The sequence below is a fragment of the Oncorhynchus clarkii genome, chromosome 3, assembly GCF_045791955.1.
Source record: "Oncorhynchus clarkii lewisi isolate Uvic-CL-2024 chromosome 3, UVic_Ocla_1.0, whole genome shotgun sequence".
NCBI lineage: Eukaryota > Metazoa > Chordata > Actinopteri > Salmoniformes > Salmonidae > Oncorhynchus > Oncorhynchus clarkii.
Window position 1 is genome coordinate 35,427,466 of NC_092149.1, and position 18,474 is coordinate 35,445,939.

At 43.1% G+C, this 18,474-nt stretch overlaps 1 pseudogene; it reads left to right on the plus strand.

The window, feature by feature from the left end:
* The first annotated feature begins 1,126 nt into the window (after nt 1–1,126).
* Nucleotides 1,127–18,197, plus strand: LOC139385504 (UBX domain-containing protein 11-like; annotated as a pseudogene).
* Nucleotides 18,198–18,474: the final 277 nt, after the last annotated feature.

The following is an 18,474-nucleotide window of genomic DNA, read 5'->3' on the forward strand; positions in this document are numbered from 1 at the left end:
CACGAATGAAACAGATGGGTATTTTTCTATTCTCCTATTTTTCCATATAGGTCGATAGCCTATTTATGGTATTGTGTTGCATTGTATTGTAGGTTATTGTATTGTATTGTTATGTTTTGTATAGCATGCCTAGTATGTGTTCTGATCTAGGGCTAGGTGTGTGACAACTTTTGAAATAAAAGTAGACTGGTGTTTGGATACATCGTTAATTTCATGTCAAGGTTTGTCGATGGCTGATTGCAATGTCATTCTGTCACGCCCTGACCTGAGTATTCTTTGTTTTCTTTATATATTTTGGTTGGGTCAGGGTGTGACGAGGGTGGTATGTGTGTTTTTGTCTCATCTAGGGTGTTTGTACTGTCTAGGGGTTTTGTAGATTTATGGGGTTATTTCCATCTAGGTGTTTATGTAGGTCTATGGTTGCCTAGATTGGTTCTCAGTTAGAGCCAAGTGTTTATCGTTGTCTCTGATTGGGAACCATATTTAGGCAGCCATCTTCTTTGGGTATTTCGTGGGTTATTGTCTATGTTATGTTGCACGTTAGCACATTGTTTATATAGCGGTCAATTGTTGTTTTTGTTTAAGTGTTCTTCATTAATAAAGAAGAATGTATTCTAACCACGCTGCGCTTAGGTCTCCTCCTTACGACGATCATGACACATACTTTGAATTACAATGTATCACTTTGAATTACAACGTATCCCTTTGGCGGGTTCTTCACGGTGGGAAAGAGGGTATATTGACTTCTGGAACCAGCAACGAGCCACTGAAATATCACGATCCACGTTAATAATCGCAATGAACTCCAAGCAATAATTTAGTAATAGTATTCCAACCTACAGAATCTAGTGCCAGTCACTTGTAAGTCATTTCTAAATTCATTGCATGGCAAATAAAAGTTACTTTCGTTTATTGAGTCTAATAACTGAACCAAGTCTAGACTTTCAGGACATTTATTTTGCGTTTTTAGCTGCTATGTGCTTGCATGTCAACAATGTCAGCCAGGTGCTCATAACTATTGTGTTTTTTTACATTCATTGTTGAATCACAAAATGACCTCTGTAAACTAGTCTGCTAGCCAATTTGTGCATCCTATCGAACCCTAGTGTTTAATGAATGTGAGGAGATGAGCTCACCACTTTCAATGTTGGGGAAAAACCGACAGCTTCCTCTTCCTGGGCCCATGAATCATCAAGGGTATGTTCGAGAGAAAACAAAGTGGATCTTTTCCAAGACAAAAAGTATTGCAATTAGATGGATGTCCGTGTTTATTTGCGTTACTGATGATTGCTAATTTTGCTCAAATAAGAGATGAGTGCCTTTCAAGGAGAATCCATTTGCAGCTATGGAATTAAGGTATTTAAAAGCAGATTATTTTCTAGAGCAGATCGCCAGGGGGACAGAACATATTACAAGTCATTTGAAGACTGCAAATTGATGTCACGACTCCTACCGAAGGTGGCTCCCCTTCCTGTTCGGGTGGCGCTCGGCGGTCGTCGTCACCGGCCTACTAGCTGCCACTGATCCTTTCCCCCTTTCTGTTGATTGGTTTCACCTGTTTTGTGTTTAGGCTGATTAGTCGGGCTATAATTACCAGGAAGCCCGCCTGCTCTTTGTGCGGGATTGTTTTGTGTGACTTGTGTGCACGAATTAGGTTTACGTGTTTCCCATTTCGTGGGGTTTTGCTGGACTGTTTAAGTCCCCGTGTTTGGGGCATTTGGTTTGTGTGCGCCCTGTGTTTCGTGGGGTGGCTTATGTTCGCCGTTAGTGCATTAAATAGCACTCCCCTGAACTTTCTACCCAGAACGTTACAGAATCCCGCACCTTTTAATGGAGTCAGCAGGAGCAACTGCCAACCCCCTTCAATCGATGGAGGAACGTGTCCTCCATCATACCACCGTCCTCCATCGGATAGGATCGGCGATGGATCAGATGATGGAGAGAATGGACCGATGGGAGAGGAGTGGTCTCCTCTCTGCACCTCCGGTTCCTCCGACGAGTCCACCTTCTCCTCCCTCCGCATCCGGCTCCGGCGCACCTCGTCTCCTACCTGACGGGTCGTGCCCTGGAGTGGGCCAACGCGGTCTGGAATGGTCCAGACTCGGCGAAGGAGCACTACCCAGAATTCACCCGCAGTATTTGACCACCCTCCAGAGGGCCGAGAGGCGGGTTAGCGACAATTCCATCTTAGGCAGGAGAAGAGGAGCGCGCAGGATTTCGCACTGGAGTTCCGGACCTTGGCCGCTGGGGCTGGGTGGAACGACCAGGCCCTGATAGACCACTACCGGTGTCGTCTCCGGGAGGACGTCCACAGGGAGCTAGCATGTCCGCATGCCACTCTCTCCCTCAACGGACTAATAGACATGTCTATCCGGCTGGACAATCTGCTGGCTTCCCGCGGGCATTCGGAGAGGGTCCTGTCTGTTCCACCACCTAGCACTCCCGCTCCCCTTCCTATGGAGTTAGGGGGGGCCGTGCCGAGGGTTACCGGAGGAGGAGGCTCCTCCTGCACCAGCTGTGGTCGGAGCTGCCACTGATCCTTTCCCCCCTTTCTGTTGATTGGTTTCACCTGTTTTGTGTTTAGGCTGATTAGTCGGGCTATAATTACCAGGAGGCCCGCCTGCTCTTTGTGCGGGATTGTTTTGTGTGACTTGTGTGCACGAATGAGGTTTACGTGTTTCCCATTTCTTGGGGTTTTGCTGGACTGTTTAAGTCCCCGTGTTTGGGGCATTTGGTTTGTGTGCGCCCTGTGTTTCGTGGGGTGGCTTATGTTCGCCGTTAGTGCATTAAATAGCACTCCCCTGAACTCTCTGCTTCCTGCGCCTGACTTCGTACCCACTACACCCAGATCGTTACAATTGACCACAAAAACATACTATTTTACTAATCATAATAATTTCAAACCGTGCTTACATTTGTATACGATCACTATGGTGCGTGGGAATACTTTGGAATAGATTTCCAAAATGAAAATCACTTGGAGCTGATTTGCTGATGTTTTTAGTCGTTTATGACCAACAACAAAAATGTAAAAAAAAATTTTAGTATTATTTATTGCTCATAAAACTTGGATGGCCAGATAAAATCACCCACGGGACGAATTCGTCCAGCCGCCAGTTGGGGAATCCTGCTGTAGTCTAACTATGAGATATCCAATGATTTGAAACCTATGCTGCCTCTGAATATAGTTCTTTAAAAACCTTGTGTTACGAATCCCTTTTGGCCCGACAGTCTAGGGGGGATGGTAATGAGACCCGTAACATAACTCATGCAATTTATAATAGTGACAAAGTAAAAGTGAGAACGAAATAACCACGACAACTGAAATCTACCGTCAAACAAAGGAAAAGCAACTCCTTTTGTATGTTTCTTTGATGTCCTTGCAACTTGCCCTGTGCCGAAAAATTCACAACCACAACCAACGTCACATCCGTCATGTTCAAAATAAGTGCAGTGAGCACATACAATGTAGATAACACTGGAAATCTCATGCGTGGTTGTTAGATTAGTATGTTGTGTGCATGGACAGCACAAACAAAAAGTGTATTGTTTTCCTACTACAGCACTGTGGTCACAAATGGTGGTTTCAAAAAAAGCCAGCTTGAGTTTCTGATAATGTACAGTAACATTGAATCAGAGTGTTCTCAGAATCAGTAACAATGTATGCATCACTGTACCTAAGACGCTTTGGAGAAAAAGAAACATCTGCCGAGTGTCGTACAGTAGCCTTTATTATACAGTTATTACGCTGCCTGATCTGGTGAATTCTGACTGAACCCTCCAGGTGCACCCCTTAGTGATTTTGAGCTAATGCCCTCCATGATACAGAGGCTGACCCTGCTGGAGACCAAGGTGAAGACCCAAGCCCTGGACTTTGACCACAAGGGGAGCCAAGTACGACACACCTTCAGACATAGAAATGACATTGTACATTACATTTGAGTCATTTAGCACACGCTTAATGGGAAAACGATGGGAAAAGCTGTAACAACTCTGCATCCAGCTTCTGTGAACACCTCCAGCAAGACGAGGGTTTTGGTTAGATCTGAAATCAACCTCAACCACATCGACCTCTGTGATCCTCCGCAACACCCAATCAAAAGCATGCATTTTAAAGGAAAGCTCAACCACAGAATGCTGATGAAGTTGTACATACAGGATGCCTGTCATACAAGTGTTAAGTCTACACATATTCCTGCTACAGTATGTGTGAGCAGTAGCTAAATGGTGCCGGTAAATGTTTTCTACACAAAATCATCTAAATGTGTGAATGTGTGGATGTTGCATCGGTATTCCATAGTTGACCTTTGCTCCTTATAGTTTGCTTGACAAGAGACTCCTTATACTATAGTTTGTACAAGAGACTTCTCATATTTTGAATGACAAGATATTTATTATAGTTTGTATGATGAGGTAATAAGAGACCTCCTCAAACAGCACATATTTTCCAAAGTTGTGCTGTCGAGTTGAAAACAGACCGTGTTTGGGAGTAGTTCCACTATGTCATTGAAATAGTCATGTACCTACATTTTGCAGTAGCTTGATGGCAGTTTACCGAAATTCAAATCTTCGTAGTCTTTTCAGTAGTTAATTACTTTTTTTGCCATGTAGCAGTGTAAGTAACTACTGCAACTACCCATGAAATGTTTCGCCAAAAGAATATACAGCATACGGCGCATTCAGAAAGTATTCAGACCCCTTGACTTGACTTTTTCCACATTTTGTTACGTTACAGCCTTATTCTAAAATTGATTAAATTGTTTTTTTGTCATCAATCTACACACAATACCCCATAAAGACAAAGCACGTAACGTAACAAAACAGGGCAAAAGTTATTTCAGCCTATCGCATATCTCATACAGTTCTAGAACCACAGAGCTCCAGTCACAGCACACGTAGGTCTAGTATTCGTATACTTATAGAATGTAGGCTGATACAGTGTTCTCATCGCCATGGTGATACAATGGAGCAATGTTTTTGTTGCAATGTTTTTTTCGGCCCTCAGCTAACAGTTTGGTACATTGCACAGACATGGATGGGCCGCACTGTATTGAAAGCCGTGGAAGCACTAACCTGTGTCTGTGTGATTCACAATATATCTTAGTCAGTGCTTGTCCAATTTAGACTTTTCTACATCCAGTATAACATACGTTGAGTTGTGGTAGTTGACTCATCTTCTTTGAGAGACTAGTCAAGGACCATATCACCTCCACCCTACCTGACACCCTAGACCCACTCCAATTTGCTTACCGCCCAAATAGGTCCACAGACGATGCAATCTCAACCACACTGCACACTGCCCTAACCCATCTGGACAAGAGGAATACCTATGTGAGAATGCTGTTCATCGACTACAGCTCGGCATTCAACACCATAGTACCCTCCAAGCTCGTCATCAAGCTCGAGACCCTGGGTCTCGACCCCGCCCTGTGCAACTGGGTACTGGACTTCCTGACGGGCCGCCCCCAGGTGGTGAGGGTAGGCAACAACATCTCCTCCCCGCTGATCCTCAACACTGGGGCCCCACAAGGTTGCGTTCTGAGCCCTCTCCTGTACTCCCTGTTCACCCACGACTGCGTGGCCACGCACGCCTCCAACTCAATCATCAAGTTTGCGGACGACACAACAGTGGTAGGCTTGATTACCAACAACGATGAGACGGCCTACAGGGAGGAGGTGAGGGCCCTCGGAGTGTGGTGTCAGGAAAACAACCTCACACTCAACGTCAACAAAACTAAGGAGATGATTGTGGACTTCAGGAAACAGCAGAGGGAACACCCCCCTATCCACATCGATGGAACAGTAGTGGAGAGGGTAGCAAGTTTTAAGTTCCTCGGCATACACATCACAGACAAACTGAATTGGTCCACTCACACAGACAGCATCGTGAAGAAGGCGCAGCAGCGCCTCTTCAACCTCAGGAGGCTGAAGAAATTCGGCTTGTCACCAAAAGCACTCACAAACTTCTACAGATGCACAATCGAGAGCATCCTGGCGGGCTGTATCACCGCCTGGTATGGCAACTGCACCGCCCTCAACCGTAAGGCTCTCCAGAGGGTAGTGAGGTCTGCACAACGCATCACCGGGGGCAAACTACCTGCCCTCCAGGACACCTACACCACCCGATGTCACAGGAAGGCCATAAAGATCATCAAGGACATCAACCACCCGAGCCACTGCCTGTTCACCCCGCTATCATCCAGAAGGCGAGGTCAGTACAGGTGCATCAAAGCTGGGACCGAGAGACTGAAAAACAGCTTCTATCTCAAGGCCATCAGACTGTTAAACAGCCACCACTAACACTGAGTGGCTGCTGCCAACACACTGACACTGACTCAACTCCAGCCACTTTAATAATGGGAATTGATGGGAAATGATGTAAATATATCACTAGCCACTTTAAACAATGCTACCTTATATAAATGTTACTTACCCTACATTATTCATCTCATACGCATACGTATATACTGTACTCTATATCATCGACGGTATCCTTATGTAATACATGTATCACTAGCCACTTTATACTATACTATGCCACTTTGTTTACATACTCATCTCATTTGTACATACTGTACCCGATACCATCTACTGTATCTTGCCTATGCTGCTCTGTACCATCACTCATTCATATATCCTTATGTACATATTCTTTATCCCCTTACACTGTGTACAAGACAGTAGTTTTGGAATTGTTAGTTAGATTACTTGTTATTACTGCATTGTCGGAACTAGAAGCACAAGCATTTCGCTACACTCGCATTAACATCTGCTAACCATGTGTATGTGACAAATAAAATTTGATTTGATTTGATTTGATTTGATTTGAAGTCTGTTCTAAATAGTTTAGTTCACCTCTTTAACCGATGTCACTGAAAAGTTTTTTTTTTTTTACTCACAGTGGGTTTTTTAACCACCCAGTGGTTTCTGAATGACTACGGCATGATCTGGGTGAGGTGCGGAGATGAGCTCAACACAACAGGAAGTAAAGGAAGCTGAGCAGACCCAGAGCTCTGAGGGAGGGGTGTGGCAGCCAGGTAAAGAAACCAGGGCGGTATTAAGTGCTGAACCTTATGGTGCAGATAGAAATTAAACCAGGAAAAGCCCATTGAGACCCAGAGTCTCTTTTTCAAGGGAGACCTGGCCAAGAAGGCAGCAACAATCAATACATTACAAAATTAAAACATACAACAATACAGTGATCCAGGCAACAAAAAAAGCATTTACACTCCTCCGTAACAGAGTCTCCCGTCAATATTTGAAACTCATTCAGTGGCACTAACATATCTAGATGAAACATGGATTGTAGATTAATCCATCCGTCTGGGGCACAAGAAGAGAAGGTATTCTTGCCTAATACTGTGAGTGTCCTGGGGACTTGAAGTAGCAACCACCTAGCAGACCGGGTATGGTAACTGCTGGTGGTGAAGGAGACCAGACTACAGAGGTAAAGGAGTTCACCCAAAAGGGCTTTGTAGATGAACACATACAGTACAAATGTATCTTTCTGCGCATATAAAGTGAGGTCCAACCTACCATTTGGTACAATGTGCAATGAGTGAGTGACTTGGCATTTGTAATAAAGCGCAAGGATGCATGATAAACAGAGTCCAGTCTCTGTAAGACAGAGGTGGTTGCATGATAAACAGAGTCCAGTCTCTGTAAGACAGAGGTGGTTGCATGATAAACAGAGTCCAGTCTCTGCAAGACGGAGGAGGCTGCATGATAAACAGAGTCCAGTCTCTGTAAGACAGAGGTGGTTGCATGATAAACAGAGTCCAGTCTCTGTAAGACAGAGGTGGTTGCATGCATATACAACAAGGGTAGCCTACTGGTTAGAGCGTTGGACTAGTAACTGGAAGGTTGCAAGTTCAAACCCCCGAGCTGACGAGGTACAAATCTGTCGTTCTGCCCCTGAACAGGCAGTTAACCCACTGTTCCTAGGCCGTCATTGAAAATAAGAATTTGTTCTTAACTGACTTGCCTAGTAAAATAAATAAAAAATAATCAATTACAGAGAGAAAAGTGGCCTGAACAAGCTTTTTTCTAGCCTTAAGCGGGAAGCAAGCCTTATTACAAAAATAAAAACCCAATTTCAATATAAGCTTTGTCACAAGATTATCCACATGAACTTTAAAGGACAACTTGTCATCCAACTAAATACCTAGGTATTTGTAGGATGACACTTTTTCAATGGATAAGCCACCAGATGTGACAACGCTAACATTCTCTGGCAGAGTTCTAGCTCTGGTAAAGGTCATGAATTGAGTTTTTTGTACATTCAAGACCAGTTTGAGACCATAAAGGGAAGCCTGCAGTGACTGAAAAGCAGTTAATAGAGCTGCTAAGATTTCCCTATTCTGACAATCATATTCCTTCTACATGATACATTTCTATCTGAACACGCTGCAACAGGACACCCTGCTTAACAGGCAGCCCCAGTACTCAGTAACCCACTAATCCTCACCTTAGGCCTTACTTTCAATATACACGTGAAGTGAAACCTAATCAAATCACATCTTCAAACTGTCATTTCCAACCGTACAAAGCAGTTGCCAAACAACCCCCGAAGAGTGGTTTCTGTCACGACTTTGATGTTCTTTCAATGCAGCAGTAAAGTTTCACAGAGCTGTGCTCGTGTGATGCCCGGATGGTTTTCAAACAGAACGTCTTCAAGTATGCATTCACTTACTATGGTGGCCTGTGTTTTGCAGAGACCTCTGTGGCTGAGAAACGTTTAGATGAACTTTGACCTGGTGCTCCAGAACATTCAGCAGTAGAACATACTGGCTGGGGAGAGAGAGTCCTTCGTCAGGGTCACGTCCAGAGGGGCACAGCTGGCCCAGCAGCACCTCCTTCCACTAAGGCTCTACAGCAATGGCATCCTCATGTTCAATGGGCCCTTCCGCTCTTACCAGGAAGCCAGCACACAGGTACAGACAGAGACTGTATAGGGAATACTCTCTACACTCTAACTGGCTAGTCAGTACATAGTCTCAGCACCCAGAACCAAATCAGCTACTGTTAAGGCTATTACGAGAGAGTACAACATACCTAGACCAGGCACTGAAGCAGACAAGATATTTGAACCAGGCATGGCTTTCGATACATTTTCACTGAAGATTCTTTGATTTAAATGTTTCCGTATATTGACTCTCTCTCAGATTGTAGCGGACAGAATAACTAAGTACAGAAAGCTCCGTTTGTATCTCAGTCAAATGTGTCTGACACCCTGCCGCTCATGACTTTACAGCAGTGCATGCAAGACATGATGCACGGATACTTCCCTTCTGAGCTACAGGACAGGTTTGCAGGTGGGGTGCCCTTTCGGGTGTGTGTGTGCTTTGTGTGCATGCGTGGATTTCAAATGTGCTTACGGTAGGAAAACGGACTACATGGACAATGTATTTCCTGTTTGTTATGTGGTGAGTAGTGGCACGTCGTCTTTTGGTGTACACAGGTTCACGACAGGTGAGAGAAGGAGTTCCAAGAGAGGCGACCGTGGGCGGAGTTCCCTGGGATGGGGCAGGCTGTTGTTGGATGCACAGAGGGGGAGAAATCAACAGACAGACTAGAACACGCATACTGTGCCGTCTCCTAGATACCCGGTTGGTCCCCTCTGTATCGCTTCAATTTGTTCCTGAAAACGTGCTACACTTTACACTCTAGTTGAACCAACTGCAGGGGTGGAATCTCAATTGTGTTTTTTGGATTCCTCGACTCCTCTCTCCTTGTCTCCTCCTGAAGATGCATGAGATGGGAAGAAACCTTGGATCTTCTTTGAGGAGGCGAGGGGAGGGGACGCAAGGAATCAGTGAAATAATTGAATGTCATACTTGAAGTTGGTTCAACTATATGCATGTCACTTGAGATTCACCCCAAGACTAATTTTGCTCTGACTTGAACATTGAGTTAGCCACAGGCAGAACACTGACAATGGACCAATTGCTAAACAGGCTGCCCAAAGTGTTGGTGAAGGCTGGTAGAGTGATTGACATCAGGGACTCAGTGAAAGCCAGTCTACAGGTGAGACTGAGATCTGTTGCATGTTTCTGCTGATACCTGTAGATGATGAATGTGAGTATACTATACGTTAGTACATGGCTGTGTCTTGTGTTTAGGGCTCTTCTGATGCTCCAAACAGCCATGCGGTGACCCTCATAGACACACCAGTGCTACAGGCCTTGAAAGAGAGGTATGCAGGTGTCTAGAATTATGCACAATACTTTCACTTCCACCACTAGGGGGCCTTGTGGGACCTTGTGACAGAGGAGACCCTGGAAGAGGGACACACATTTGCTAATGTGGGTTATGAACCTGTTGTCTCCTACTCTAACTTAGGTTGGAGTTGCATGAGACTGATCCCCCCCCAACTCGGCTCGTGATGTCACCACACTGAGGGTAAAGTCAGAGGATGGCGAGCACACTTACATCATGAAGATGCACTTCTCAGAGACCATAGGTCACCTGCACCAGTATCTGGACAAGCACATGTGGGTTGGGAGCCATTACCACAAAATGCTGTTCAGAGTATTTTGCCCAGGAGGTCCATCAGGTTCACAGTACTTCATCTTAGTCACAGTGACTTTTGGGTCATGTTAATCTCGGACACCCAGAACTAAAATCTTGCATACCGCAAAAATGGAAGAGGCAAATGGAAGGGGGAGAAGGTAAGGAACTTGTCTGTCGACCCTGCATTAACAACCAAAATAGGTTCAAGAAAATTGTGTTATATAAAAAAGTATACCAGTTTCATTTAAGGACCAAAAAATGGACAGCTGTGCCATACAGATTGCAAAATAGTTGCGAAGAGATTTTCAATGTACCAGGCACATGGTTTATGAACTGATACACAAAACGACACCAGATTCAAAACTTAATAGTTTTTCAATTTAAATTATACAAAATTCTTGCAACCAATATAATGTTATATACAGTGCCTTCTGAAAGTATTCAGACCCCTTGACTTTTTCCACATTTTGTTACATTACAGCCTTATTCTAAAATGGAATAATAAATAAAAAATGTACACACAAATACCCCCATAAAGTAAAAATAGGTTTTTCTAAAGTTTTGCAAATGTATTAAAAATATAAGTATTCAGACCCTTTGCAATAAGACTCAAAGTTGAGCTGAGGTTCATCCTGTTTCAATTGATCACCGTTGAGATGCTACTACAACTTGATTGGACATGATTTGGAAAGGCACAGACCTGTCTATATAAGGTCCCACAGTTGACAGTGCATGTCAGAGCATAAACCAAGCCATGAGGTGGAAGGAATTGTCCGTAGAGCTCCGAGAAAGGATTGTATCGATGCACAGATCTGGGGAAGGGTACCAAAAACATTTCTGCAGCATTGAAGGTCCCCAAGAACACAGTGGCTTCCATCATTCTTAAATGGAAGAAGTTTGGAACCACCAAGACTCTTCCTAGAGCTGGCCGCTTGGCCAAACTGAGCAATTGTGGGAGAAGGGCCTTGGTCAGGGAGGTGACCAAGAACCTGATGGTCACTGAAGGAGCTCCAGAGATCCTCTGTGGAGTTGGGAGAATCTTCTCTGAAACCATCTCTGCAGCACTCCACCTATCAGGCCTTTATGGTAGAGTGGCCAGGCGGAAGCCACTCCTCAGTAGAAGGCACATGACAGCCCGCTTGAAGTTTGCCAAAAGGCACCTAAAGACTACATGAGAAACAAGATTCTTTGGTCTGATGAAACCAAGATTCAACTCTTTGGCATGAATGCCAAGCATCACGTCTGGATGAAACCTGGCACCATCCAAGCATGCTGGTGGCAGCATCATTCTGTGGGGGTGTTTTTCAGTGGCAGGGACTGGGAGACTAGTCAGGATCGAGGGAAAGATGAACAAAGCAAACTACAGAGAGATCCTTGATGAAAACCTGCTCCAGAGAGCTCAGGACCTCAGACTGGGGCGAAAGTTCACCTTCCAACAGGAAAACGACACTAAGCACACAGCCAAGACAATGCAGGAGTGGCTTCAGGACAAATCTCTGAATGTCCTTGAGTGCCCAGCCAGAGCCCGGATTTAAACCCGATCGAACATCTCTGGAGAGACCTGAAAATAGCTGTGCAGCAATGCTCCCCATCCATCCTGACAGAGCTTGAGAGGATCTGCAGAGAAGAATAGGAGAAACTCCCCAAATATAGGTGTGCCGTCATACCCAAGAATACTCAAGAATGTAATTGCTGCCAAAGGTGCTTCAACAAAGTACTGAGTAAAGAGTCTGAATACTTATGTAAATGTGACATGTTTCTTTTTCATAAATTAGCAAACATTTCGAAACCAGTTTTTGCTTTGTCATTATGGGGTATTGTGTTGAGATCGATGAGGGCGAAAAAACAATTAAATCAATTTTAGAATAAGGCTGTAACGTAACAAAATGTGGATAAAGGTCTAGGGGGTCCGAAGCCACTGTATATGATGGTTGTATCAACCATCCCAGCTCGTCAGATTTTGCTGCGAAGAGACATAATCATTACATCATTTGTTTTGGTACTGTCCATATGTAGCTTGTTTTTGGTCGCAGGTTCAGGAATTTACAGTCGTATGAAAAAGTTTGGGCACCCCTGACAATTTCCATTTATAAATAATTGGGTGTTTGGATCAGCAATTTCATTTTGATCTATCAAATAACTGATGGACACAGTAATATTTCAGTAGTGAAATTGGGTTTATTGGATTAACAGAAAATGTAAAATATGCATCAAAACAAAATTAGACAGGTGCATAAATGTGGGCGCCCCAATAGAAAAATCACATCAATATTTAGTAGAGCCTCCTTTTGCTAAAATAACAGCCTCTAGACGCTTCCCATAGCCTCTAATGAGTGTCTGGATTCTGGGTGAAGGTATTTTGGACCATTCCTCCTTACAAAACATCTCCAGTTCAGTTAGGTTTGATGGTTGCCGAGCATGGACAGCCCGCTTCAAATCATCCCACAGATTCTCAATGATATTCAGGTCTGGGGACTGGTATGGCCATTCCAGAACATTGTACTTTTTCCTCTGCATAAATGCCTGGGTAGATTTTGAGAAGTGTTTTGGGTCGTTGTCTTGTTGAAATATCCAGCCCTGGTGTAACTTCAACTTTGTGACTGATTCTTCAACATTATTCCCAAGAATCTGCTGATATTGAGTGACATCCATGCAACCCTCATCTTTAACAAGATTCCCAGTACCGGCACTGGCCACACAGCCCCACAGCGTGATTGAACCCCCACCAAATTTTACTGTGGGTAGCAAGTGTTTTTCTTGGAACGCTGTGTTCTTTTGCCTCCATGCATAACCTCCCTTGTTATGACCAAATACCTCAATCTTTGTTTCAACAGTCCACAGCACCTTATTCCAAAATGAAGCTGGCTTGTCCAAATGTGCGTTTGCATACCTCAAGCGACTCTGTTTGTGGCGTGTGTGCAGAAAAGGCTTCTTCCGCATCACTCTCCCATACAGCTTCTCCTTGTGCAAAGTGCGCTGAATTGTTGAACGATGCAGTGACACCATCGGCAGCAAGATGATGTCGTAGGTCCTTGGAGGTGGTCTGTGGGCTGTTTTTGACCGTTCTCACCATCCTTCGCCTCTCTGAGATTTTACTTGGCCTGACACTTCTGGCCTTAACAAGAACTCTGCCTGTGGTCTTCCATTTCCTCACTATGTTCCTCACAGTGGACACTGACAATTGTTTACTCCATGTGTAACTCTGTTGTCTGTTCACACTGCTATGCTTTATCTTGGCCAGGTCGCAGTTGCAAATGAGAACTTGTTCTCAACTAGCCTACCTGGTTAAATAAAGGTGAAATAAAAAATAAAAATAAATAAATCTCTGCGATAGCTTTTTGTAGCCTTCCTCTGAACCATAATGTTAAACAATCTTTGTTTTCAGGTCATTTGAGAGTTGTTTTGAGGCCCCCATGTTGCCACTCTTCAGAGGAGAGTCAAAGAGAACAACTTGCAATTGGCCACCTTAAATACCCTTTCTCATGATTGGATGCACTAGTCTATGAATTTCAAGGCTTAATGAGCTCACCAAACCAATTGTGTGTTCCAATTAATCAGTGCTAAGTAGTTACAGGTATTCAAATCAACAGAATGACAAGGGTGCCCACATTTTTGCAAAGCCTCTTTTTCACATCTGATTTAATTTCATACAACTTAATATTGCTACACTAAAAATCTTTGTCTGGACAATACCCCAGTACTCAACTTTTATTAGAAAATGAATGGCATGCCACTGTGATCATTTTCTGTGACGACAGAGTAAATTATTATGCAGCCTCAGAGGGGTGCCCGAAATGTTCATACGACTGTACCTGGTCGTAACTCTGCAAATAGCACTACTGGGTGATCTGAAAAGTCATTGACAATCGATCATTGTATAAAATAATACTCTTAGCAAAAATGTTTCTCTTTGATTTACAATCTGTGGAAACTATGAGAATAGAAAGGTTCAGAACTTTTTTGAAACGTCACAGCACAGTTGAAAAATATATGGCAAATAGAAATCAAAACTAGATGGTATTCAAATATTTTATATTGGGAGGGGTTGAGGGTAGCTGAATGTTGGGACTAAAAATAACACAAAAAAAAACAAGAAAACTAATGTAAAATATACTGTCCGTAAAATGTATATAGGTTCAGAATTTTTGTGAAACATAACAGCACAGTTGAAAATATACAGTACCAGTCAAGAGTTTGGACACACCTACAGTTGAAGTCGGAAGTTTACATACACCTCATCTAAATAGTTTTAAATTCAGTTTTCACAATTCCTGACATTTAATCATTGTAAAAATCCCCTGTTTTAGGTCAGTTAGGGCAGTTAAGAATGCGAAATGTCAGAATAATAGTAGAAAATGATTTTTTTCAGCTTTTATTTATTTCATCACATTCCAAGTGGGTCAGAAGTTTACATACACTCAATTAGTGTTTGGTAGCATTGCCTTTAAATTGTTTAACTTGGGTCAAACGGTTCAGGTAGCCTTCCACAAGCTTCCCACAATAAGTTGGGTGAATGTTGGCCCATTCCTCCTGACAGAGCTGGTGTAACTGAGTCAGGTTTGTAGGCCTCCTTGCTCGCGCACGCTTTTTCAGTTCTGCCCACAAATTTTCTATAGGATTGAGGTCAGTGCTTTGTGATGGCAACTCCAATACCTTGACTTTGTTCTCCTTAAGCCATTTTGCCACAACTTTTTTGCCACAACCATTTTGCCACATTTGCGACCGAGCTTTAACTTCCTGACTGATGTCTTGAGATTTTGCATCAATATATTCACATAAATTTCCCTCCCTCATAATGCCATCTATTTTGTGAAGTGCACCAGTCCCTCCTGCAGCAAAGCACCCCCATGACATGTTGCTGCCACGCCTGTGCTTCACGGTTGGGATGGTGTTCTTCGGCTTACAAGCCTCCCCCTTTTTCCTCCAAACATAACAATTGTCATTATGGCCAAACAGTTCTATTTTTGTTTCATCAGACCAGAGGACATTTCTCCAAAACGTACGATATGTGCAGTTGCAAATCATAGTCTGGCTTTTTTATGGCGGTTTTGGAGCAGTGGCTTCTTCCTTGCTGAGCGGCCTTTCAGGTTATGTTGATATAGGACTCGTTTTTACTGTGGATATAGATATAATTGTACCTGTTTTCTCCAGCATCTTCACAAGGTCCTTTGCTGTTGTTCTGGGATTGATTTGCACTTTTCACACCAAAGTAAGTTAATCTCAAGGAGACAGAACGCGTCTCCTTCCTGAGCGGTATGACGGCTGCGTAGTCCCATGGTGTTCATACTCGCGTACTATTGTTTGTAGAGATGAACGTGGTACCTTCAGGCGTTTGGAAATTGCTCCCAAGGATGAACCAGACTTGTGGAGGTCTACAATTTGTTTTCTGAGGTCTGGGCTGATTTCTTTTGATTTTCCCATGATGTCAAGCAAAGAGGCACTGAGTTTGAAGGTAGGCCTTGAAATACATCCACAGGTACACCTCCAATTGACTCAAATTATGTCAATTAGCCTATCAGAAGCTTCTAAAGCCATGACATCCTTTTCTGGAATTTTCCACGCTTTTTAAAGGCACAGTCAACTTAGTGTATGTAAATGTATGACCCACTTGAATTGTGATACAGTGAATTATGAGTGAAATAATCTATCCGTAAACAATTGTTGGTAAAATTACTTGTGCCATGTATATATATATTTTTTTTTAAATTTATTTTAGGGATAACATATACAGTACCAGTCAAATGTTAACAAGGGTTTTTCTATATTTGTACTATTTACATTGTAGAATAATACTGAAGACAACAAAACTATGAAATAACACATATGGAATCATGTAGTAACCAAAAAAGTGTTAAACAAATTAAAATATATTGTAGGTTCTTCAAAGTAGCCACACTTTCCCTTGGTGACATCTTTGCACACTCTTGGCATTCTCTAAACCAGCTTCATGAGGCAGTCACCTGGAATGCATTTCAATTAACAGGTGTGCCTTGTTAAAAGTTCATTTGTGGAATTTCTTTCTTAATGCATTGAGCCAATCAGTTGTGTTGTGACAAGGTAAGGGGTATACTGAAGATAGCCCTATTTAGTAAAAGACCAAGCCCATATTATGGAAACAACAGCTCAAATGAGCAAAGAGAAATGACATTGCATCATTACTTTGACATGAAGGTCAGTCAATATGTAAAATTAAAGAACTTTGAACATTTCTTCAAGTGCAGTCACAAAAACCATCAAGCGCTATGATGAAACTGGCTCTCATGAGGGCCGCCACAGGAAACGAAGTCCCAGCGTTACCTCTGCTGCAGAGGTAAAGTTAAGTTAAGTTCATTAGAGTTACCAGCCTCAGAAATTGCAGCCCAAATAAATGCTTCAGAGTTCAAGTAAGATACACATCTCATCAACTATTCAGATGATCAGGCCTTCATGGTCAAATTGCTTCAAAGAAACCACTACAAAAAGGACACCAATAATAAGGGATTTGCTTGGGCCAAGAAACACAAGCAATGGACATTACTCCAGTGGACATCTGTTCTTTGGTCTCATGAGTCCAATTGAGATTTTTGGTTCAACCGCCATGTCTTTGTGAGACAGAGTAGTTGAACGGATAATCTCTGCATGTGTGGTTACCACCATGAAGCATGGAGGTGGTGGTGTGATGGTGTGGGGATGCTTTGCTGGTGACATTGTCAGTGATTTATTTAGAATTCAAGGCACACAACCAGCATGGCTACCGCAGCATTCTGCAGCGACATGCCATCCATTCTCGTTCACGCTTAGTGGGACTATCATTTGTTTTTCAACAGGACAATGACCCAACACACCAAGGCCGTGTAAGGGATTTTTGACCAAGAAGGAGAGCGAATGAGTGCTGCATCACATTCCCTGGCCTCCGCAATCACTCGACCTCAACCCAATTGAGATGGTTTGGGATGAGTTGGTCCGCAGAGTGAAGGAAAAGCAGAATAACAAGTTCTAAGCATTTGTGCTTATTCCTTCAATACTGTTGGAATTATTCCAGGTGAAGTTGGTTGAGAGAATGCCAAGTGTGTGCAATGCTGTCATTAACACAAAGGGTACTTTGAAGAATATAAAATATATTTTGATTTAACACTTTTTCATTACGTGATTCCATATGTGATTTCATAGTTGGTCTTCACTATTATTCTGCAATGTAAAAAATCAAAATAAAGAAATTCTTGAATGAGTAAGCGTCCAAACTTTTGGCTGGTAATATGTGTGTATATATATATATTTTTTTTCAAAGTGAATGTAGACAATTACATTGATTGTGGCTTCTATTTGCAATATTAAAGCTGATCCACCTACTACATTGAAAAAAAATATATTCTCGGGGGAGACGTGCTAGAAAATGTACCAACGAGGCTAGTGAAGTATCCACTCTTCTAACTGGGGAAATCACGATTTGTCCAAATGATCAGTGACAATCTGCATACCAGAACTAAGTCACATCCGTCTGTTTGGCATGTTATGAAAGCCCAGTCCTGTGCCATCATTATCAACTCTCTCCCTCCTCATAACTTCAGATGGACAGATGCCCCAGCATATGACATCATCAGTGCGTTCCCACAGCGCTGGTACAGTGAGGACTGACACTCCTCTCCTGTGGGCTCACTCCCAATGCTGCTCTGCTGCTCAGGACTAGGCCAGGCCCACCTCAATGACAGAACAACAATCACCCGGTTGCTCTCCTCGTGGTTATAAAATACTGTATTGACTTTCATAAGCATGTATATTCAGATCTCATAGGGATGCCACACTAGGGGGTGCCAACACTTACATACAGAACTATCCTTTTCAGGATCATCATGACATGGGAAAAATCCTAATTTCCATAGGAATACTTGCAATAATTATTGATGCTGATAATTCCCCTCTAACCATGACTGCTTACAAGGTAGAGATAACAAAATAACGGTGCACGAGCAGCACCGCAGATAG